Genomic DNA, 2802 nt, shown 5'->3' with positions numbered 1-2802 from the left:
CTAACTTATCTCACTGGTTTTTCATTGGGTTCAGGTCGGGACTCAGGGAAGGCAGTCCATTTCAGGGACGTTATTGTCCACAAGCCGTTGCTTTACAGATACAGTTTAAGATAGGGTGCATTGTCGCCCTTATACAACCGTCGTCTCCGAACTGTTCCTCTACCGTACGCAGTACTCAATGCTGTAAAATGTATTCATATGCTGCTACACTTAGCGTTTTATCATGTGCAATAAGGGGACCACACCCTAACCACAAAAACACTTCCCTACCGTAACACCACATCCTTCGTACTTCACTGTTGGCATTACACGTGAAGACAGCTTACGTTGTCCAGTCATTGGTCAAACACAAAGCCTTCCGTCGGATTGCCACGGGATGTACCGTGATTCATCCACTATACAGAGGCGTCGCTCTCTACTCAACGTGAAGTGCCGCTCAGCAGTGGCTACAAAACTATACAGCTTATGAGGAACTGTTCGACCATTGTACCGTCATTCATCTACAGCTACTTGCGTGCTCTGCAAATCACACTCAAGTGCCTCGCAGAGCGTCTATCGAACCACCTTCACAATAAATCGCCATTATTTCACTACTGAACAGCGCGCAGAAAAAACGAACACCAGTATCTTTCCGTGCGAGCTCTGATTCTCCTTATTTTATTACAATTGTTTCTCCCTACGTAGGACGGCGTCAACAAAATATTTTCGAATTCATAGGAGAAAGCTGGTGACTGAAATTTCGTTAGAAGTTCCCTTCACAAGGAGAAACGCCTTTGTTTTAATGATGTCCGGCCCAAATCCTGTATCATTTCAGTGACACTCTCTCCCCTATTTGTCGATAGTACAAAACGTGCTGCCTTTCTTTTAATTCCGTTAACCCTATCTGGTAAGGATTCCACACTGCGCAGCAGTATTGTGGACAAGCGTAGCCTAGGCAGTCTCTTTAGTAGATCTATTACGTTTTCTAACTGTTCTGCCAATAAAACGCAGTCTTTGGTTCGCCTGCCCACAACATTATCCGCGTGTTCTTTCCAATTTAGTTTGTGCATGATTGTAATTTCTAGGTATTTAGTTGAATTTAGGGCCTTTAGATTCTATCGATCTATCGTCCCTTATGTGGATGACCTCAGACTTTTAATTATTTAGGGTCAATTGCCAATTTTCACACCATACAAATAACTTTCCTAAATGGTTTTTCTATTTTTTATATTCTAATAATTTAACTAGACGATAAATGACAGCATCATCTGTAAACAACGTAAGACGGCTGCTCAGATTGTCTCCTATATCGTTTATATAGACAAGGAACAACACAGGGTCTATAACACTACTTTACGGAACGCCAGAAATCACTGTTGTTTTAATCGATGACTTTCCGTCAACTTTTAAGAACTGTGATCTTTCTGACAGGAAATCGCGAAACCAATAGTATAACTGCAACGCTATTCCATATGCACGCAACTTTATTACAAGCGGCTTATGAGGTACAGTGTCAAACGCCATCTGGAAATCTAGAAATACGGAATCAATTTGAAATCCGTTGCCAATAGCACTCAACATTTCGTGTGAGTAAAGAGCTATTGTGTTTCACAAGAACGATATTTTCTAAATCCGTGTTGACTGTGTATCAATAGAGCTTTCTCTTCGAGGTAATTCACGATGCTGGAATACAATACATGTTCCAAAATTCTGTTGCATATCGACCTCGATGATATGGGCCTGTAATTTAGTGGATTACTCCTATTGCCTTTCTTGAATATAGATGTGACCTGTGCAACTTTCCGATCTTTGGTTACGGATCTTTCGTCTAACGAGCGGTTGCACATGATTGTTTAGTACGGAGCTATTGCATCAGCATAGTCTGAAATGAACCTAATTGGAATACAGCCTGGACCAGAAGACTTGCTTTTACTGATTTAAGTTTCTTCACTACTCCGAGGATATCTACTTCTAGATTACTCATGTTGGCAGCTGTTCTTGATTCGAATTCTGGAATATTTACTCCACGTGCTTTGCTGAAAGGCAACGGCCTTGCCGCAGTGGATACACCGGTTCCCGTGAGATCACCGAAGTTAAGCGCTGTCGGGCGTGGTCGGCACTTGGATGGGTGACCATCCAGGCTGCCAAGCGCTGTTGCCATTTTTCGTGGTGCACTCAGCCTCGTGATGCCAATTGAGGCGCTACTCGACCGAATAGTAGCGGCTTCGGTCAAGAATATCATCATAACGACCGGGAGAGCGGTGTGCTGACCCCATCCTCCTCCTATCCACATTCTCCACTGTGGATGACACGGTGGTCGGATGGTCCCGGTAGGCCACTCGTGGCCTGACGACGGAGTGCTTTTAGTGTGCTGCTCTGGTGAAGAAATTTTTGAAGGCTGTGTTTAGTAACTCTGCTTTAGCGGCACTCTCATCCATAATATTTGGTTGGTTCGTTGATCTTGGGGAGGGGCCAAACAGCGAGTTCATCGGTCTCATCGGATTAGGGAAGAAAGTCGGCCGTGCCCTTCTGTAAGTAGGCTGTTTAGGTTTTTTTTATTGGTAACGCCACGTAGCGCTCTAGATGAAAATCACTGGCTGTGCTGTGTGCAGTCTGTGGCTGGTTTGCATTGATGTTTGCTATTGTAGTGTTGGGCAGCTGGAAGTGAACAGCGCGTAGCGTTGCGCAGTTGGAGGTGAGCCGCCAGCAGTGGTGGGTGTGGGGAGAGAGATGGCGGAGTTTTGAGAGCGGATGATCTGGACGTCTGTCCATCAGAGACAGTAAATTTGTAAGACTGGATGTCATGAACTGCTATATATTATG

The 2802-nt window shown here is 44.4% G+C and overlaps 1 pseudogene; it reads left to right on the top strand.

Annotated features, from left to right (window-relative positions):
- Positions 1-2021: 2021 nt before the first annotated feature.
- On the top strand, positions 2022-2139 carry LOC126254066 (5S ribosomal RNA; annotated as a pseudogene).
- The last annotated feature ends 663 nt before the right edge of the window (positions 2140-2802 follow it).

Source organism: Schistocerca nitens, chromosome 4, assembly GCF_023898315.1.
Source record: "Schistocerca nitens isolate TAMUIC-IGC-003100 chromosome 4, iqSchNite1.1, whole genome shotgun sequence".
Taxonomy (NCBI): Eukaryota; Metazoa; Arthropoda; class Insecta; order Orthoptera; family Acrididae; genus Schistocerca; species Schistocerca nitens.
This window is presented reverse-complemented; position numbering and strand designations above follow the sequence as displayed.